Raw genomic sequence first — 22,621 nt, 5'->3', positions numbered from 1 at the left:
TTGAGCTGATCTCATCGGTGGCGGTTGAGACCCCCAAACTTTTAGTGATGGGGGATTTTAATCTGCCGTCGATGGGAGAAGCGTCTGAGGGGGTTCGGGAGTTCATGGCTTCCATGACAGCCATGGACCTGACCCAGTTAATTCAGGGCCCTACTCACGAGGGAGGCCACACCCTGGACCTTGTTTTTGTCTCTGGCCAGTGGACGAGTGATCTGGGAATAGGGGATCTAGACACTATTCCCCTGTCATGGTCGGATCACTCACTTCTCCGGCTGGACTTCCCTGGTGCTACCCCCCGCCGCGAGGAGGCGGAACTGGAAGGTATTAGATGGTTCCGCCCCAAGCGCCTGATGGAACCAGATAGGTTCCAGACGGAACTTGGGCCACCTCCTGTGGACCTGACCCGCCCCCGAGTGGAGGACCTGGTAGTCGCATGGAATAGTGCGACTACCGGGGCCCTAGACCGGGTGGCGCCTTTGCGGCCTCTCCTGCGGCGACGAACCACCCTGGCACCTTGGTTTACCGAGGAGCTAAGGGTGATGAAACGCCACAAGAGACGCCTAGAGAGTCGTTGGAGATCCTCCCGCTCCGAATTTGACCGAGCACAGGCACGAGCCTATTTGAAGACGTACCTTGTGGCATTAAGAGCGGCCAAATGTCAACATTGCGCCGCTCTTATTGCGTCTGCAGATAACCGCCCTGCTGCCCTGTTTCGGGTGACCCGTTCCCTCTTGTTTGAGAGACCACGGGAAGCCCCACTACAGGGCAGAGCAGAGGAGTTTGGGAATTATCTACAGGACAAAGTCGCTCAAATCCGGATGGGATGGACCCCTTTCAGTGGTTCAGTAGAGACGCCCGTTGCGAGTCTTGAGGGACCGCTTTGGGAGGAGTTTGACTCGGTTGCCATCGAGGATTTGGACAGGTTGCGTGGACGTCTGCGACCCACCACATGTTTATTGGACCCGTGTCCCTCCTGGCTTGTACTGGCATCCTGGGAGGTTACGCGCGACTGGCTCCTGGGCCTGGTGAACGCCTCGTTGGGTGAGGGGTCTCTACCGGCCGCCTTGAAAGAGGCGGTGGTGAGGCCCCTGCTCAAGAAGCCTTCCCTGGACCCAACGGACCTAGTCAATTATCGTCCAGTCTCCAACCTTCCTTTTTTAGCGAAGGTTGTAGAGAGTGTGGTAGCACAGCAGTTCCCACGTCACCTGGAGGAAAATGATTATCTAGACCCGCGCCAGTCCGGCTTCCGACCCGGGCACAGCACGGAGACGGCCTTGGTCGCATTGGTTGATGATCTCTGGAGGGCCAGAGATAGGGGTTGTTCCTCTATCCTGGTCCTATTAGATCTCTCGGCGGCGTTCGATACCATCGACCATGTTATCCTGTTGCACCGGCTAGAGGGGCTGGGAGTCAGGGGCACCGTTTTACGGTGGTTTGGCTCCTACCTCTCTGGGCGGACGCAACGTGTGTTGACAGGGGAGCAGAGTTCGACCCGGAGGCCACTCACATGTGGAGTGCCACAGGGATCGGTGCTCTCGCCTCTCCTGTTCAACACATATATGAAACCGCTGGGCGAGATCATCCGTGGTTTTGGAGTGGGATATCATCTGTATGCTGATGATACTCAGCTATACATTTCCACTCCGAACCACCCCAATGAGGCCGTCGAAATGATGTCCCGGTGTCTGGAGGCCGTACGGGTCTGGATGGATGGCAACCGACTAAAACTCAACCCTTCCAAGACGGAGTGGCTGTGGCTTCCGGCCTCCCGGTTCAACCAGGTGCTTCCATCTCTGGCCATCGGGGGCGTCCAACTAGCCCCCATGGAACAGGTGCGCAATTTGGGCGTCCTCCTGGATGCCCGGCTGTCCATGGACAACCATGTAACAGCCGTGGCAAGGGGGGCGTTCCATCAGGTCCGCCTGATGCGCCAATTGCGCCCCTTATTGGACCGGGATGCCCTACGCACAGTCACCCATGCGCTAGTGACGTCTCGCCTGGATTACTGCAATGCTCTCTACATGGGGCTTCCCTTGAGATGCACTCGGAGACTACAGTTGGTCCAGAATGCGGCCGCGCGGGTGATTATGGGGAGGACTAGATACTCCCCTGTAACACCTCTCCTGCGCGAGCTGCACTGGCTGCCTGTGGTCTACCGAGTGCGTTTCAAGGTTTTGATTATGATCTTTAAAGCGCTCCATGGCACAGGGCCTAGTTATATGCAGGATCGCATCCTGCCCCACACATCCCTACGACCAATTCGCGCACACAGAGAGGGACTTCTCCGGGTGCCGTCCGCCAAACAGTGTCGGGGGGCGACACCCAGGAGCAGAGCCTTCTCTGTGATGGGCCCAGCCCTGTGGAATGACCTCCCCCGTGACATCAGGATTACTTCCGATCTCCGCTCCTTCCGTGTACAGCTGAAGACCCACCTCTTTCAATTATCCGGCCTGGCTCAATCGCAATCGTAATTTTCCCATTCCTCCAAACTGTTTTTTAAATTGTCCTTAAATATTAATTTTTTGGGTTTTTACAATTGGGGTATTTTAAAGCTGATTTTTAACTGTCTATTGATGTAATTTGTTTCCTCCTCCGTGTATGTATGTGTGTTGTGTATGTATGTACGTTTGGTGTTGTTATATATTTTTTATGTTTTATGCTCCATTGTACGCCGCCCCGAGTCCTACTTGGAAAGGGAGCGGCTAATAAATCCAAATTTGTTATTATTATTATTATTATTACTTGTCCCAGCTTCTGCTAACCTAGCAGTTCAAAAGCATGTAAAAATGCAAGTAGAAAAATAGGGAACATCTTTGGTGGGAAGGTAACAGTGTTCCATGTGCCTTCAGCATTTAGTCATGCTGGCCACGGAGATGTCTTTGTACAGTGCTGGCTCTTCGGCTTTGAAGTGGAGATGAGCACCACCTTCTAGAGTTGGGAACAACTAGCACATATGTGCAAGGGAACCTTTACCTTTACCTATGCAAGTGAAGCTTTTGCAATGATATTCTGTGGATTAATGCCTCATTTCTGAGTTCTATTTCATTGACTGTCCCAATGCTTTGAAGACATTTCTCACCTTCATAGCATGACAATTGCTGACAAATTAAATCTCTTGAAACTTCCAGCTTCTACCATCAACAAGGAATCCATCTTGCACAAAACTGCCAAGATTGAAGAACATGAATAATACGGTCCTCTTCACCTGGGAAATGCCAGGCTTGACAGCAGTTTTCCCTTGAGTGATCTGCCAATGTCCTTAATCAGTTCATCAACCTTTATCATGCCAGATGTATCGATTGTTTTCACAGATTGTCTACTTCAGTCTTGATCACACAGGTCAGCTCTTCCTGGTTCGCTGTCTTTACGTTTTTGGCCCAGTAAAAACAGTAGATGAAGTTCTCAACCTACGATCACAATTGAGCCCAAAATTTCTGTTTGCTAAGCAAGACATTTGTTAAGTGAATTTTGCCCCATTTCTTGCCACAATTGTTAAGCGAGTCACTGCAGATTTTAAGATAGTAACACAGTTGTTAAGTGAATCTGACTTCCCCATTGACTTGTCAGAAGGTTACAAAAGGTGATCACATGACCCCATATACCCACCTATCATAAATATGAGTCGGTTGTCAACCGTCTGAATTTTGATCACGTGACATAGGAATTTTGATCACATGACCATACTGCAATGGCCATAAGTATGAAAAATGGTCATTAGTCACCTTTTTCAGTGCCGTTGTAACTCTGAATGGTCACTAAATGAACTGTTGTTAGTCGAGGATTACCTGTATTCCCATTTAACAATGCATCACTATAAATACAACAAATGACCTGTGTTCAGCCCTGTTCCTGGTCACTTACCTTCAATCATCTCCCGACTGAACTACTTCAATGTATTCTACATAGGCTGCCCTTAAGTACCATAGGCAAGCTTGAGTTGATTCAAAATGCAATGGCATAGGTAACTATGGGTGCAGTCCATTACACCCATATAACACCATGAACTTACAAGCTACATTAGCTACAGTTTGCCAGGTTTTTTCCAATTATTTATATCATATAGGGAGTCTGCAAAGTGAGTCAAAATTACAAACAATTCCAACCTATTATTTGGGAAGCTCTTGTTTATTGTCATGTGATTTATAAAACTTTCTTAATTTAAATTAATAACTCTGCATTTCCAATTTTTCTTTCATTCATGGATTTTGTCTTGCAGATAGATGGATGTGCTCTAGTATAATTTTTCAGTTGCTTTTTAAAGCTGGCATTATTTATAATAGTCCACCCATTTTTTAAGAAATATTATTAAAAACTGAGAGTGTAGGATTTGTAGTCTATTTGCAAGGGCTCACAGTTCTCCTCTTGTATTAATCAAAGAATAATTAGCTATTAGAGAATGTTGTTCAAAATAGCAATATTTTGCTCATAAGAAACATAAAAATATAAATAACTCTTAGATTTCACTATATTTTTATTCTCTTGCAAATTTTCAAATTGTTTGCAAGCAATTGTTCTGGTCATGAAAACGTACATTGCTTTTGTGGGTGAAAATAAGTCTTTGTTAAATTGTTTTTTAATGTTTTTATTTACGATATATCATCTAGCTTTACAATACTTGTATCATCCTGGTAGTGGCATTGGTCTAAAAATTTATACCTAAAAATTATGGTAATGAGTTTGATTGATTACTTAATACAATCTGTTATTTGAGGTACTAATTCCGAAGGCAATAAACAAAAATGTAACATATTAAAAACTGCACCACAGAGTAAATACAGACTCACTCAATCAAAGCTTACATTGCCAATGAAATTTTACTAATGGATCTGAACAATGTCTATCATGATAAATTCTCTGATAAGTAAAAACTGTTTTTTTTTAATTCATTTCTAGAGTATGGCTGTGGCATATGTTGTCTTTAATCTTCTGTCAGAGATATCTAAACTTTAATATCCCCCCAGAGGAAAAAAATGCCTGTGTGTGAGAAAGAGAGGGGGGGGAGGGAAAGGGAGAATGGAGTCTGTGCGTGTGTGTGTGTGTGTGTGTGTGTGTGTGTGTGTGTGTGTGTGTGTGAATGCAGAGAGAAAGAGAGAGAGAGAGTGAATTCAGAGAGAGAATGCAGAGAGAGAGAGAGAATGGAGAGAGAGAGAAGGAGAGAGAGAATGGAGGGAGCAAGAAAGAAAGAAAGAGAGAATGCAGAGAGAGAGAGTGAATTCAGAGAGAGAATGCAGAGAGAGAGAGAGAGAATGGATAGACAGAGAATGGAGAGAGAGAGAAGGAGAGAGAGAATGGAGTGCGCAAAAGAGAAAGAGAGAAAGGAGAGGCAGAGAGAGGGAGGGAGAGAGAATGCAGGGAGAGAGAAATGGAAGAGAGAGAGAGAATACACAGAGAGAGAGAAAATGCAGAGCGAGAGAGAATGGATAGACAGAGAATGGAGAGAGAGAATGGAGGGAGGGAGACGGAGAGCAGAAAGAAAGGTTAACTATTGGATCAATACTAAAGATAACCATGTAGTTCTTTACAGCTGCATTGTACCTGACCTTGAAATACTTGATTTTTACTCATGAGAAGTACTCTTTAGCTCTTGTGAAGGTCTAATTTTAATATATGTAACCTCATTGGCTTCATATAAACAGAAGTCACAAACAGGGAAAAATATGAAATATGTTCCTAAATAAAATTTTGGTTTAACTGTTTGACTAAGAAGTATAATATAGGCTTTTCTATTTATTTTAGGGCAATAAACAGAAAAAGGGAAAACTTATATCTAGGATTAAACTTGATTCTGGCAAATACTAGGATATGTTGTTTTAAAATTCATTATAATTTATAATTTACAGACAACATACCAATGTAGCTGGGAAGTACAGGGAGTTGCAATCCAATAAATTTAGAGGTCATCTGATTTCTAGTAGGCTAAGCTGGAATTTGGAAAAGAGAAATATTTAGAAAATCCTTTCTATGTCATAGCCACATGTAATTTTAGTGCTTTCTGCTAAAAACATTATCAGATCTATAATAATAAATATCTGAAAATGAATATACTATGTATGGTTTCATTAGAAAATTTGGTGTTTGAAATGCTCTAAATTGTGGTTTAGAAATGTATAACTAATCTGTTTAACTCAATTTAATCAATTGATTTTGTGGCTGCAGATCACAAACAATGCCTGACCATTCTTAAAATAAGGAAAAATAATAGAATTCATATATGGGTACATCCTTAATATTAAATAAAGGGTTAAGGACTTTTAATTAGATCATTTCTCTGTTTAGCAACTGCTGAAATGAAATTTGCCAGTCTCCCTAGTAAAATCTTTTTGTTTAAATTCAAAACTTTATCATGGGCAAAAATGGAAAATAGGTCAGTGGAATAAATAGCTTGCAAGATCTTCTATAGTTTTATTGGAGCCTGGGTAGAAACACATATTATATGGTATTTTAAGACTCTCCCTGTAAAACATTTGTTGAACCATACACGCCTTAAATAGGATTCACTTTCTATTCTGGTTTTACCAAGTACACACAAAGAACAATATTATTTTGTGAAAGTTTAAAAAAGATTCCTTTGAGTAAAAAAAAAAAAACCTTTCAAATAGCTGATTATCATTTGTATATCCATAATTCAGAAAGGATTCTGATAATAAGTCAAAGGTACATATGTTTGGTTTAAAAAGTTAACTAACAGTTCCATGAAAAAATGGAGAATTTCATGTAGTCCAAAATCCACAACTTGAGAAATAATGAATGGGGTAGTACCATAAGCCCAACTCTTTAAATCAACACTTTAACCATGATTTTGGCTTTAATTAGATATCCCCATGCAGAAAGGAGATTGATGCACTCATAGATTATACTTAAAATAATTTAAGCAGATTATTTTGAAAAATTCCATGTCATAAGGCCGTGATGGCGAACCTCTGGCACGCATGCCACAGGTGGCATGCAAAGCCCTCTCTACAAGCATGTGAGCCATTGCGCCAACTCAGCTCAGTACGTGTGTGCGTACCTCCCACCGGCCATCTGATTTTCAGGTCTCTGCCAAGCACAGGGCGCATGTGGGATATGCATGCACATACGTGCATGCATACAACAGCGGAGGGAGGTGAGGAATGTGATGGGGTGCTACCCCCGTGGGCCATTTCTGGTCCCAGGAGGCTGTAGGTAGGCCTACTAGGCCCAAAATGGGGCACAGGGGAAGGTACAGCGGGGCCACCAGTGACCCATTTTTGATCCCAGGAGACTGCAGGGAGACCTACTAGGTCCAAAACAGGATGCACATGCACAGGGGAGCAGGTGGAGCGCAGGTAGAGCGTGGAGGGTTGTTGCGTGCACATGCACATTATGGTTGTGGGCACATACACACTGTCACATACATATGCATGCTTTCAGCATGCAACAACAAAGAAACCCCCCATATCTATGCTGCAAGAAGAAAGTAAGAACTCATTTTTTGTAGAATGGTTATTCTTCCTACCAACACTTTAGTTATTCCAGCTAATGATTAATTGGCTTTGATTTGGGGGTCCAATGAAGGCACTAATTTCCTGAGACCATAAAGAAAACAACCAGATATTGGTAAAGGGGAACCTGTTGTATTCATGTTCATTAAGTCTCTATTTATACATTTATTCTCCAAAGCACCAGAGGGCAGGAGAAGAAGAATGTTTGGAAGCTTTTTAAAGAGCTATTCAATCTAGAAATAAGTAGAGATTTTCTGACAGTGAGAACAATTAATCAATAGAATAGCTTGCCTAGAATACATCTCAATCACTGTAGGTTTCAAAGACTAGACACCAATTTGACCGGGGTCATATAAGATGCCCTGCCCTGAGCAAGAGTTGGACTAGAAGACCTCCAATGTCTCTTCCAGCCCTGTGATTCTCTGTTCTATTTTTGTCTCTCCAAATTCACCATCTTTCCAGCAATAGCTGTTCAGTGCCTGTAACTATCCACAAAGGCCTGTCTGAGAGAATGAAATAAACAATAGTTCATCTGCATAAAGAAGTAGTGACACATTCCTCTTTCCCATTTCTATTGAAAAAAACAGCAACAACAATTCTGCACTCATGATTGAGAGGCTACCACTGATAAATATATTGAACTAGGGAATAACCCAGCATTGCCCGGATATTTATTCATCCTAATCCTGTATTAGAATACAGGAAAAGGAATGAATTATATCTAAAGTGTCACGTGACCCCTCGTGCTCCCCCCCGCCCCCATGCATGCGCACACGACTCCCCCGAGCCTCGTTTTGATCCTAGAAGGCCTCTCTTCAGGCTCCTGGGAGTACAAATGGGCCACGGGGGAGATTACACTGCATCCCCCTGTGCTCCCCCCGCACACCAGCATGTGTGTGTGACCCTGCACATGTGTGCACCCCCTGCACATGCATGCAGGTCTCCCCTTTGCGCCCTGCCCCATGCATGCACGGCAGAGACGCTAAAATCAGCTGGCTGGCAGGAGGCATATGCGCATGCATGGTGAAGCTGAGCTGGTGTGATGGCTTGCATGCCCACACAGAGAGCTCTGTGTGCCACCTGCATGCCAACACACACACACTCACACACCGAGGAGTCTTATGGGCATCTTATCCTAACAGTATTCTTTTTCAGAGTGTAAGTCATCTGTGTATCAAGTTTGGTTGAAATTGCTCAAGGCATTCCAGAGTTGTGCTGGAACACACACACACACACACACACAGCCATTTTTATATACAGTATACAGATAAGCATGGTACCAATGTACATGCTTGTTTCACTCCTTTAAAATCAAAATATTGTCTGATAAATGGTGCACTGGGGTGAATATAGCTTGAATTTGAGTATTGTGTAATACCATAATTAATATAAATAATCTTCTGTCCAAGATTCACTGTTTAGCTCTTCCAATTTAGTCCATGGCTTATTTTTTTTGCAATTGAGTCAAAGACAGCACAAAAATCAACAATGCTACAAACACTTCTGATATATCTCACATGATCATTTATTAAATGAACCAAGATGAAATAGTGATCAATTGTTGACTATTGTCTCTAAACAAATAATTTGTTCATCTCCAATCCCAGCCTGTACTTTTAATTAGATATTGTACAATACATTTAGCCTATGCTGACAATCAGGGTAATAGATCTACAATTCTCTGAAAGGTTTTGATGTCCTTTTATAATAAAATGGGATCAGATTGGAATAGATATTTATTCATCAATGTGTCTATTATGTATAGTCATCACTAATATCATTTTTATTTAGATTTTAGCTGATCCGATCTTTTTAAAAGCATGAACATTCACATCTAAGTATGGGTTAAATTCTTGGTTTTGCATGCTTTCTCTCTCAAAATATGCATTTCTAAGGGTGCATATTTCTAGAAACGTCATCTGGAAGTTAAATAGGAATGAGTCGAAGATGGAGACCTGCTTTTGAGAACAAAGGGATATTTGCACCTTGTTATTTAAAGAATCTGCCTGTTGTTGAGTTTCTTTAAATTTCTGCTATGTTTTGAGATATATAGAGGACTGGAATCCCTGTTGTCATCCTTTGAGCCATGGGGGCACACTGGTTAGAATGCAGAACTGCAGGTGTACTTCACTGCTCACTCCAGGAGTTCGAGTCTTACCCGCTCAAGGTTGACTCGCCCTTCCATCCTTCTGAGGTGGGTAAAAGGAGGACTCAGATTAATGGGAGTAATATGCTTACTCTATAAACCACTTGCACATATGTGCTAGTCGTTCCTGACTCTAGGGGGCGGTGCTCATCTCCGTTTCAAAGCTGAAGATGAAGTGCTGTCCATAGATGTATCCATAGTCATGTGGCCAGCATGACTAAACGCCGAAGGCGGACAGAATACTGTTATCTTCCCACCAAAGGTGGCTCCTATTTTTCTTCTTGCATTTTTTACGTGCTTTCGAACTGCTAGGTTGGCAGAAGCTGGGACAAGTAATGGGAGCTCACTCCATTATGCAGCCGTAGGGATTCGAACCACCAAACTGCCAACCTTTCTGATTGATAAGCTCAGTATCTTAGCCGCTGAGCTACCGCGTCACCATATACCACTTAGAGAGAGCTGTAAAGCACTGCGGTGTATACATCTAAGTGCTATTGCTATTTTCTGACTCACTTCTTTCTGAAAACTTCCAATGCTAGAATTTTCCTTTTTTTTAAAAAAAAAATGTCATTTGTGAAAAATAAAGCTAGAAACGGGGAATCCATTCCTGGAACATTTTTTTATTGAAATTTTATTGGATAAAATTGACAGTATTATGAGTCTATCGTCAAACAGTCACAGGACTGCAGCCTAAATGTCAAAATCCATAAGCTTGTATTTGACTTTAGTGACTGTTAGGCTATATTGACAATATTCTTAAAGTTCCCAGTAAGCTTTAAGAAACATAATTTGAATGATACCTGCTCTGCTCTGCTCAACCTTGACATCTACAATAGTGCCCTGCAAATCATACCCAGTATGTGTCTCAGAAGACCTAGATAAATCAGGCAGAGAGATGGTGGTCCCTCTCCTATTCTCTTGAACCATGCCTGCCATGTTAAAGCAGCTTATGACATTATGTTCTTCCTTTTTTTTAATATACTATATTGAGGATTCCAGAGTTAAAGCTCAGTTAAAGTTCATTGTTCAAATGAAACAATGTTCTATTAAATTGTCTAAGTTCATCTCGATAAATTTTGCATATAGGAGGTCATCTAACGTATAAAAATAAAATCCATAAAAATTAATGATACTTATCAATACTATAGTCATAAGGGACTACAGTGCCTGATGCTTTTTAAATCCAATCCATTTGGATTTTTAAAAATATTATTTTATTCTTTCTTCCTTTAATAGGAATCTGAATTTCAGCTCATTGTTAAAGAAGTTAGGGTAGTCACCTTGACTCCTGAACTAAATAGGAAAGCTCCCATATATTTAGCTATTTCACTGATAGCTTTTTTTAATAGGAAAAACCAAAAATGATTTTCAAATGATTTCCCTTAATTTTATTTGTACTATAAACAAATAGTTTATAGGATGGAGTAATAGAATGGACTGAACTAAAATTACCCAGAATATAATGTGGTCTAGCGGAAACTGAATTTATATCTCCATGATCCAATCCAACATTGCCATTCTGCAACGACTGGCAGTGTTACTGTGTAATATGCTAACTACTAACATCAACATGCCTGTATCAATTGGACTAACACCAGGGGTGAAATCAACTTACCTTCGCTACTGATTCACAAATGTGAGTGTACGCACCACCTCTGCGCATGCGCAGAGCATCAAAAATGGGACATGATGACATGAGGGCAGGTGGGTGGAGCTTCCCACTGCCACCGCTATTAGTTCACCTGAACCGGATAGAACCGACTGACTTGCACCACTGACTAACAAGGAATAAAGGAGGACACTGCTTACAAGGCAAAAGATGAAAAAAGATAGGCAACATAGAAATATATTAATTGTTACAATTATTAAATACAAGGGGTAAAAACAATCCAATGTCAGATAGTGAATGACTGAACAAGAAAAGATAATTAAGTAAACTAATAATAGAGACATCAAAATAATAAGACTTTGATGTGGAATGGTGAGATGGAAAAGAAGGAATGACTGCTGGGATCAATAAAGAACAGGAAAGAAGCAAGCTATTTTGTCTAGTGGTTAAGGTGCTGTCTTTAAACTAGGAGACAGCAGTTCTAATCCTGCCATAGCCATGAAAGTTGGCTGGGTGACTTTGGGCAAGTTATCCTTGCTCAGCCCAAACCACCTCACAGGGTTGTTGCTAGGGGAAAAATAAGAGGAGGGACAGAGGTGGTATTCAGCCGGTTCTGACCATTTCTGGCGAACCAGTACCAGAAATTTTGAGTAGTTTGGAGAACCAGCAAATACCACCTCTGACTGGCCCCACTCTGCCTCCCAGCCTCCAAGTCCCAGCTGACAGTTGCTCTATTGCTGCCTCCCAGTTGATTGCTGCGTCTTCTTTTGCTGCCCTGCACAGGAGAACGGAACTGGAAAGCAGATTAGTGGGGCAGGGAGGGAATAGGGATTTTGCAGTATCCTTCCCCCAGGAATGGACAGGGAATGAGGATTTTGCAGTTTCTGCCACTCCCACAAAGCCACTCCCACAAAGCAACACCAAGCTCACAAAGCCACACCCACAGAACCGGTAGTAAAATTTTTGAATCCCACCACTGAGGAGGGAATATTAAATCTGTTCACCTCCTTGAGTTACTTATAAAAGTAATACAAGTGGGATAAAAAAATCTAATAAACAAATAAATAAATAAAATCTTAAGACATTTCAGCACATTGGCTTCTGAACTACATATGTGCAGCAGAGGACTATAGTGGATTTTGAATTTCAAACAGAGTAAATCAATAAACGGATCTCTCCCTCCCATGGGTTAAAAGCCACTTTAGATTAGTTTCAATTTATGCTCCAAGTTAAACTGAACTGTAAAGCACTTCCTTTTTTGTCAGCGAACTATAAGTACCTTCTTAAGGAACTTATAGATAAACACTCGTCACCCTATTCCCTTTTGAGGTAAGCACAATATTATCCAAAGTGCAAAAAAGAATAAAAAAGTATTAAGCCAAAGGAAATTAAAGGTGGGGATAAAAGGAAAGGAAATCTATTAAAAGTATTATTGAATTATCAAGTGCAGAGTATATAGCTATCAGGAGGAAAACACATTACATATGAAACAAAGAATTAGCAATAATGGTAGAAGGATATTGTATGGTAAGAAATAAATTCCTTAGGATGTGCACATTTGTTGTTCATTGTAAGCCTTTTAAAGTCAGATGACTAAAGCAATGATTAATGAAAACTTGCATTTGAAAAGTTCATACTTCCTGGTATGCTGGTCTTGTTGTATTTGGGTCTTTTCCTGTGTAAGATTGAGATTGTCTTGGCAATGTTTCGGCAAGGTCCCACTCGCCATCTTCAGGCTGGTATTTTCGGCTTTGGGCTTGTGCAAGTAAAGCATAGTCGGAGCTGCCGTCTCTCTATAAATCTTGGTGTATGTGTGTGGAGTGCTGGCTTTGTTACTGTAAGTGGGTTGATTGGCTGTGTAATTGCATCCTGATTGGTAGATGGAGTTGATGTTTGTAGATTGGTTGGCTGTTTCGTATCATCCTGTGTGGCTGAGGTGCTGGCTGTGTGTCCGTTGTTCTTTTGTGTTGTAAATAACTGGGTGGTGGGTGGGGCTCGCTTGTTGACTAGGGCTGGTTTTCAATTGTCTGGTAGGTGGGTGGTATCATCACATTTATTCATGTTGTGGGGGTGTTTTTCTATTTTTATGGCTTCCATAATTATTCTCTTGTTGAAGTGTTCATTTTTGGAGATTAATTTGGTTCCTTCAAAATCAGTTTCATGTCCTGTTGCTTTAAGGTGCTAGAAAAGGGAGGAAGATTTTTTTTCTTTTTTTCTGATTGCATTCTTGTGTTCTGTGTTGCGTGCATTTATTCTCCTATTAGTTTGTCCAATGTATGTTGCAGGGCAGATTTTGCATGGTATTTCATATGCAACTTGGTTTTCTAGCTGGATCTTGTCTTTGAGGTTTCTTAAGATGTTGGCTATTTTTTGGTCATTGCTGAAGGCTGTCTTCATATTGTGCTTGTGGAGAATTTTGCTGATTTTATCCGTGGTGCCTTTGATGTAAGGGAGAAGGTCGTTGTCCTGTTCTGTGTCTTGGTTCTTGGGGGGTGTCTCCTTTTGGATTAGGTTGGTAATTATTTTTCTTTGGAATCCATTGGAGATTAATACATTTGTGAGAGTGTGTAATTCAGTTTTCAGGTGGTCTTGGCTAGGCATTTGGTTCAGGAGATGAGGGTCTTGGCTACAGAGTTGATCTGTGCAGGGTGGTGATGGGATTGTGCGTTTAAGTAGCAGACAACAACTCACACCAACCGCTACTTAAACGCACAATCCCATCACCACTCTGCACAGATCAACTCTGTAGCCAAGACCCTCACCCCCAAGCATCGCCCTCCTCCCTTACATCAAAGGCACCACGATAAAATCAGCAAAATTCTGTATGTATGTATGTATGTATGTATGTATGTATGTATGTATGTATGTATGTATGTATCTATGCAACAGCATTCGCAGATGCCAAAGTACCAATGATATCATGATGCAAATCTCATTGTTTCATAGTTGTACACCAATGTTAGAAGCAAATACAGGTATTTTTGACTCACCAACAGTATTTGGGACTGGGAACAGCATCACTAAGCACATGGTTGAAAGGTGTGACATCTGCAACCACACCATCTTACAACAGCAATTCCGGCAGTCTCAGTTGCGCTTGTTAGGCAAATTGGACAAGGTTGCAGCATTCTGTGGTTAGGTAATCACCCTTTGTGACCTCTTGCCAGTTTCCCCATTGACTTTGCTTGCCAGAAGCCAACAATGAAAGTTGCAAAAGGTGATCATGTGACCTCAGGATGCTGAAATCTCATCATTGTGACCCAGTTGCCAAGCACACCAATCATGATGATGTGACTGTAAGGAAACTGTGATAGCCACAACTATGATGTCCTATCATAATTAGCCCATACTCAATGCTTCATAACTTCAGTCTCTGAATGTGTGGCTGTTATGTGAGGGCTAGATATACATAATTCAGAGTTAGCATTATTTTATTGTGAGAGCCTAGAATAAAATGAGATAGGTGGCCATATAAAATAGATAGGCAGGCAGGCAGGCAGGCCATATAAAATAGGCAGGCAGGCAGGCGGGCGGGCGGGCAGGCGGGCGGGCAGGCGGGCGGGCAGGCGGGCGGGCAGGCGGGCGGGCGGGCGGGCGGGCAGGCGGGCGGGCGGGCGGGCAGGCAGGCAGGCAGGCAGGCAGGCAGGCGTAGATAAATAAATGTCATGACACACATTTTATTATTTATCCCCCTTGTGTATTCTCATGCATACACTGTAAGTAGAGTACAATGTAATCAATATTTTAAAAGAGGAAAAGATGGAAATATGTCTAATGAAGGAAGCTTGCTGAATTTTATTAACCTTTGTGGGAATCTCTCCCCACCCCTAGTAATAAGCCATACATTAGAGAAGGGGTGGGAAACTTTAAGACCTGTGGACTTCATGGCTGGCTCAGGAATTCTGGGAGTTGAAGTCCACAGGTCATAAAAGTGCTATAGTTCCCCATCCCTGCTTTAGAGTAAGAAATATCTCTTTCTGAATCTGAAAGAATACAATCAACTCCCATTTTGGACCCCTTGCTTCTGTATCTGATTCCAGAGGAGAGGACCACAGAAGACAGCTATCACCTTTCAATTCTTGTCACAGAGACAATGGGATTATTAATACAATAGGATGCTGTGGGCCTCTTTCAAACTTCTCTCCTCCTTTGGCCTTGTATAAGGAAGCAGAAGCTGTCACTGCCTTTTTTAAAACTGATTTTGGTATTGTCCTGAAGTGTTTTTTAAGGCTTGTTCTGTTAATGTAATGCCTTATTAAAATATTGTTTACACTGTAGATCAATGTATGATAGATATAGCCATGGGTAGACTTTCTGAAAGTAATTATTTCATGGACAGATGCTCATATATTTACATATGATACAGGGGTGGGTTGCTCCCAGCATTACTGCCGGCTCGGTGCACGCAAAAATTTCCCCGAAGTGGTGCGAACTGGCTGAAACCCACCACTGCCTCTAACAAAACTCAGCATCTTGATTTACCAGGGAGTGAGGGCAATGAACAGATGGGGGAGGCCTGGAGTATAAATAGAGGAATTCAAAAATGGATCCAACTCAAAGAAGAAATCAATTTGAGGCCCATGTATATCCCTACTCTATAAAAGTGATGCAACAAAGAAGGTTACTTCTCTATCTTAATTGCATATGCACAAATTAGGACAGGAATATGCAGTATCTCCTCCATGAAGATAATGTGGGATACTATTCCAAACACTGAAGGCTCATTATTGTGAATTTCCACGCTTATGTACAGACAATATTGAATTAGCCTTAATCTGAACTTCAATATTGGAACAAGTCATGATCATCAAATGGGAATATCCTCTAATCATGGTCATCGAATTAGCAGGTAGCAAAGTGGACAAAATCCAGCAATGGCACCAAAGAAATCTACAATTATGTCATTTCAGCTGTTTTATACTTAAAGATATCAACATAAGCATTTTCTACATATTTTGAACTCCTTTAGATCTTTCCCGCATCAGACATTCCTAGATTTTATTTCTTCCATAACCACTGGTTACAAGTCTTTTGAAACGCTCAAAAATGTGTTAAACTTTTCAAGTTCAAATCCAATCCAATCCAAAATATTAATGGCAATATTCTTTCTGAGACATATACATGTTTATCACAATATTTTTAAAAATGTTCTGATACTATATTATGTTTTAATGCTCATGAGAATAACCGTGGTAAATAGCATAAGATGTTTTAGAGGTATTGGTCGACACAAAGAAACACATCCTAAGAGTCATCTTTGCTAGATTTCAGTTCCTAAATTTTATCTGTTTATTGAGAAAATGTGTAAATAATATTTGAAGTTTAATTATTGGTTAGATCTGGGAAAGCTAAAGATGAAAGTTATGAAACACCTAAGAGGGAAATGATGGTTTCCTAATGGGAAAGAGTTTGGATCAATTTGATTTTCTGGGTAATTAGAATTGTTCGTTACAGTATTATGATGTCCTTCCTCCCTAAATGTTCAGTAATCAGGTCAACGAGGACATTATTCAGATCATCTGCCTAGCTTGTTTGTCCATAATAACTTCTTTGATGTTTTGTCTTTCCTTGTAACCTTAAATGTACTTGATTGGTCCTTGTGCTAACATTCTTGGACTTGTACATGCATTTCCTTTGTGTATTATCCCATTCTTCCTCTTCCTTTGTTTCACCTGTGCCTTTGAATAAACTTTGTTCTTACACCTCACTTATTAATTTTTCCACCTGATTTCACTGTCTACAAAATCATATTGGCCTTCTAGTTCTTTCTTTTGGTTTACCATATCTTTTGCATTTGTCACAGAGAAACTGAAATCCTTAAGTTACATCTTGAATTTAGATTTTGGCATGTTGGGTGCTGCCATATTATTTGTACCTCATTCAATCAAGTTTCCATTTCTTTCCATTATCTTCCTCTTGCTTCTCCCTGCCTTTCCCCACAGATTTCAGTTTGAACCTCTCCAAATCAGGCTGCCTTACAGACAAATCCTTCTCAGTTCTTGTGAGGTACAGCACAGAGATGGGTTGCTCCTAGTTCAGCCCAGATTGGGCAAACCAGTAGTAGAGGGAGGCTCCACCCACCCACCCGGACGCTCATGCACAGAAGCATCACATGTGCACAGGAACATGCACAGGAGCGCACCCAAAGTGGTAGTAAAAAAAATTGGCAACCCACCACTGGTACAGCTTATCTGTTGCCAAGAATCCCTCATTTCAGAAACATGTCAATATTACAACAACAACAAAATCAAAACTATTCCCGACGTCACTTCTGGGATCGGACGATGACGGACATGTTTGTCCGCCACTCGTCTCCCAGGTGGGTCCCTTAGGGGACACAGGAGCCCTTGTAGGGGGGTCCTGCTGAAGGGCGGCTGGCCGAGGCATCCCGCATGGGGCGGCAGCCAGCTGGGGTGCTTTTCGGCTTCGCCTAGGAGCTGGGGAGCGGAGGGGGGGCGAGAGACAGCTTCGCGCTGCCCACCCTCTCGTCGGATGGCTCCGGAAGTTAAAAGAAGAGTTGGAAAAGTGCAGCTGGAGACTGAAGGTGGGGATCCTGACCGATGCTCTTGGAGGATTTAGGAGAAAAGCAACAGTCACTTTGTGAGTCTTTTGTGTTTCTGTTCTTGAAGAGAGATTAGAGGGGGGGGTTACCATTCCCCCCCCCTCGGATTAAGCGGCTTTGAAAATGGACCCTCGGGAAGAGAGAGGTTAAAAGACTGATTTATTTGACTTTTAATTGAAAATGACTTTCACAATTGCTGGAAACGACTCTGAACTGTTGTTTTAAAACAAAAAACTTTCGGCGACTTCTTTCCCTGCGAAGGGGAGGGCCAAGATGGCACTCGCCCATCTTTCTTTGTCTTTATGCAAATGAAGTCTGTCCTTTGAAGCTACTCCCAAAGAGAGAATAAAGAAAAGTGGATTGTTTGTTTACTCTCCCAAAGGGAGACTGGGACCTCCTCCTGTGTGTGGATCTTCTGATCTTTGGCTGACTTTTCTCTTCATTCATCTTGGTGTATTTTACTCTTGGAACTGCAAATTGGGTATCGTTGCGATTGTTTTCCCTTGGAGACCAGCGTAGCTGTGAAACCCTCTCACACCACTTCCCTTGGCAAGGATTTGCATCTCTGAACTTAAACAAATGGCGGCAAGGAAACCCCCTACCGGCAAAGCGCACTCAGCCCCCTCATTGGCTGCCCCAAAACCCACGATGCAACAGTCCAAGATATCATCAATGTTGCAGAAAGCAGTGGCTGGGGAGGATCCTAAAGAATTATCTGTTACGGAAATGTTTAAAGAACTTATGAAGGGACAGAATGAAATGAGGGCTGAGATCAAAGAAGAACTCAGAGTGGTTAAAGAACATATAGCTGGAAATACACAACGAATTTTGGTGTTAGAGGACGGAATGGCGGGGCTGGGGGAAGAAGTGAAAGCAATGCGCAAGGGAAACACAGATATGGAAAATTTTCAGACAAAAGTAGAATTTGAAAGAACGTCCTTTTTTCTTAGATTCCAGAACTTACCAGAAACAGAGAATGAAAACCTTAAAGATATTATGAGTACAATTTTAGCAGATTATCTCAAGAGAGATAAAAAAACAAATATGGTGGGATATGGATCTAGTATATAGGATAAATTCAGCATATGCTAGAAGACACAATGTTCCGAGGGAGATACATGTTAAGTTTGTCAGGAGATCCACAAGGGACGAGGTACTTGCCACCCAAAGGGAGGGACCATTGAAATACAAGGGTGAAGAGATCACCATTCTCAAACAGATCCCGAAAAAATAAGAGATAGAAGGAGGAAATTTTCCTCCCTAGCAAAAAAAGTATATGAAAAAGGGATCTGGTTTAAATGGCTGATTCCGGAGGGGATGTTAATCTTCTGGGAGGGAAATAGGATCAGAATCAATACAGTCCAGGAGGCGGAGGCCTTCATTAAAAAGAATTTTCCACTCTCAGAAGAGGAATTGAGTGGGAGTAGTGAAAGAGACAGTAAAACACAAGATAGTAAGATGCAAGACGGGAAGGAGGGGGGCACTGAGGCTCTCTCTGGCGACAGAGAAGCAATATCGAAAAGGCTCAGATCTCAAAAATAAAATTATTTGGAACAATAGCAGTTAGTGATATATTAGAAAACGACAAAGAGAAACATGTAGGAACACAAGACTAACAATATAGAGTAAGATTTGGTTTACTGTTTTCTTCTATAAATTTGTTGTACAATGTTATATAAATCAGTATCATGCTGGGATCTCTACCAGCAGTATGAAAGCTGCCAAAAAAAATTGTATACCTATTTACCCTTCCCTATATATTTGAAAACCAATAAAATTTTGTTTTAAAAAAAATCAAAACTATTCCCATTGGCAACACCAACATAGCCAGTTTCCCCCTTTTTTCAATATTATTCTTTGTCTTCTTGAGCCATCTCCTTTGATAATTAGAAGTTAAGGAAACATTACTTGTGCACCGGCTCTTTCACCATCTTGTTTGTACTTTATTGTCCTTGGCAACATCTTCAAGACTTAGCCCGGCTGTGTGATTTGTTCCCACTTGGTTTTGTCAAAAGAGCCTTGGAAATGTTTCCTTCACATCATAAAGTATTTCCCCAGGAAATCAGCAGACTTCTTTTCATAGGCTGTCTGGTCAACATATTGCTGCTTCTGCCTCTCTAAATAAACACTCTTCAATTACCATCACCCATCATTTTTATCTCTTCAGGGTGAAGGCAGAATATTTTTTTCTAGCAGAACTGGTGAAGATTCTTCCTCAGTTTCTAAGGTTTGTTGTGTCTTCTTTTTATCAGAATCCAGAGACTTCAAATGTGGGATCTTGGAATCTATTCTGTGCCTTCAGAATAAAAAAAAAGTTATTTTGTGCAAAGTCTCCACAGGATGGATCAGTAATGGCCGTTGAGCCATCAAGATGACAGGCAAGACTGGGCAGTTGAAATTTCACACATGTAAAAAGCACATGGATTGCTCAATTGCACTCATCATTTTGTTGATACACACACACACACACACACACACACACACACACACACAGATAGATGCCCATGCTTTGTGCCACATTCTTCTCTTTATCTCATGCATTTGGGTTTCTCCTATTTTCTAGGTTGTTTTGTAGTGTTATGGCTCCTCTGCCAGTACTTCCTATTTTTGATTCCAGAATTTCGCATTTTCATTGATAATGTAGGAAATGCCAATTTTATCTCTAGTCTTTTGCTCAAAACCTAATCTTTTTCCTGTGTTATAATCTACAGTAGACAAATTTTATGCTCCCAATTGATGCCTATTTCTCAGCTCTCAACATATCTACATGCATGTCATTGTGTCTAACTAGAAAATAAATTCCATCATAGTTTTAAAGGCCAACACATTTGCTTGTTTATGATTTAAACAAAATTGAGAAGCAGCAGAATGAAGAGTTCAAAGGGTTCTTGGCAAAAAGAAAAAGGGAATTTTCAAAATATAAGCGGAAATAAGAAACATTGATGTAAGGTAGAAGAGTATTTGCCAAGGACACATTTTGGTGGAAAGAACAAAACTTACTAATTACCGCAGAATAAGAGAATCAAGAGAATTATGAATATGATCATGTAGCCAAAAAAAAAAAAAAAGTTTGCTTGTAATTGTTAGTCTATTGATTCTCAAGTTCTCTTTGCCCACAATCCAAAGTGTTGTGATTGGGACAGTGGCAAGTGGATATAGGAATCACTCTTATTTGAAGTTAAATCAATTTCTGATCTATCACTGTTCCAATTATACAGTCTGTGCATCAGTACCATCACTGTAAAGTGAAGGTAAAGGAGTCACTGCAGATTTTACTCTGCTAGTCATTGCTGACTAAACTCTAGGGGGTGGTGCTCATTTCCATTTCAAGGTCATTGAGCCAGTGCTGTCAAAAGACATTCCTGTGGTCATGTAGGCAGCATAATGTCATAGATCACTGTTACCTTCCCACCAAAGTGGTACTTATTTATCTACTTGCAATTGAGTGCTTTCAAACTTGAGGAAGCTGGGGCAAGGATGGGAGCTCATCCTTTCATGTGGCACTCAGGTCTTGAATCCAGGCTGCTGGCTTTCCAGTCAACAATCCCAGTGTCTTAACCAAATGAATACTAGAGGAAGGGCAAATTCATTACTAACTTCATAGAATCAATCTCCCTGAGCTCTGAGAATTTAATCTTTATTACAAAGGTTATTTAACATTATCTTATGAATTAATAATGGTATAATAGCTACATGAATTTCATTCTGTTATATTGGAAGAGTTTCCTATCTTACTGCTAACATCATATAAGATTTGATATTTTTATTGACAAATTTCATTAATAACTCCACTTCACACTGTGCCTGTAATGTCAACAGTGTTCATGTTGAATGTAGTTTGTCACTAAAGGAAGGCCTTAGACACTCATCCATTGTGTTTGGATTATCACCCCACAGAGTGAAGGGCAGTCAAGTGACCTCCTGAAGTTTAAGAAGAGTTGTGAATCCTTAAACATAAGATAAATCACTTAGCACAATCTAAAACAGCTTATATGGTGTTCAATTATCACCTCAGGTTTTGATTCCAAGGATTCGGGATCTGTGTGACTTTGTCTCATGGACCCCCTCTATGGGCTGTGAATTACCCATCCCAGCAATTTCATTCCTATCAGCAACACATCCAGATAGCAGCAAATGCTCCTTTTTAATGACTATCTTGGTTCATTCATTTGACAAACGGAAGAAAAAGAAAACCTCTTAAGTATCTTTTACTTAAGTTTATGCATGTGGCTTTTGCAATAGAAATAAAGACACATCTAGATAGTGGAATATAAAGCAAAATTGCTATAATGCCCAGGTGAGATCACACTTGGAATACTGCATCCAATTCTGGTCACCATAGCACAAAAAAGTTATTGAGACCCTACAATGAGTACAGAAAAGAGCAACAACATTCATAAACCATATGATGAACAATTGAAGGAACCAAGTAGGTCTAGTCCATGAAGAGAAGAACTAAGGGTGATATGATAGCAGGCTTTCAGTACTTGAGGTGCTATCACAGAGAAGAGGGGGTTGACCTATTCTCCAAAGTACAGTGATACCTCAGTGCTTGACTGCTCTGAAACTCATCGAATTTGATACTCAACATATTTTTATGTGAAAAATTTGTCCCAGTACTCATTATTTGTTTGGTATTCCATGTGTAAGCTAGAACTTCTCAGTGTTGGCTATCTTGTGATTTGCTATTCTTTTCAGCTGAAACAAAGGGGACAAATTGGTTTGGTACTCATCATTTTGGATACTTATTGCACCACCTGGAACCAATTACTGACAAGTACTGAGGTACCAAAGTACCTGAGGAGAGGACAGGAAATAATGGGTAAAGAGAGAGCCAAACG

The sequence above is a fragment of the Natrix helvetica genome (genome assembly GCF_964273705.1).
Source record: "Natrix helvetica genome assembly, chromosome: 2".
Classification (NCBI taxonomy): Eukaryota; Metazoa; Chordata; class Lepidosauria; order Squamata; family Natricidae; genus Natrix; species Natrix helvetica.
The sequence above is the reverse complement of the archived record's forward strand: the minus strand, read 5'-3'. Positions refer to the sequence as shown.